Raw genomic sequence first — 227 nt, 5'->3', positions numbered from 1 at the left:
ACCTCTTTTAAAACCTGTTTTCAATATAGTTGGAGCTCTAGAATAACTTGCCCTAAAAATCCTAACACATAAGAAACTTATTTCTATTTTCTGCAAGTTCTCAAGGACAGTGTTGTTGTTGTTGTTATGTGTCATCGAGTCGCCTGCGACTCATAGCGACCCTGTGTACAACAGCCCTAAACTCCGCTCTGTCCTGTGCCAATCGCACTGTCTCTGACACTCCCATC

This window comes from Elephantulus edwardii, unplaced genomic scaffold (assembly GCF_000299155.1).
Source record: "Elephantulus edwardii isolate Elephantulus edwardi_28Jun2011 unplaced genomic scaffold, EleEdw1.0 scaffold00289, whole genome shotgun sequence".
NCBI lineage: Eukaryota > Metazoa > Chordata > Mammalia > Macroscelidea > Macroscelididae > Elephantulus > Elephantulus edwardii.
The sequence above is the reverse complement of the archived record's forward strand: the minus strand, read 5'-3'. Positions refer to the sequence as shown.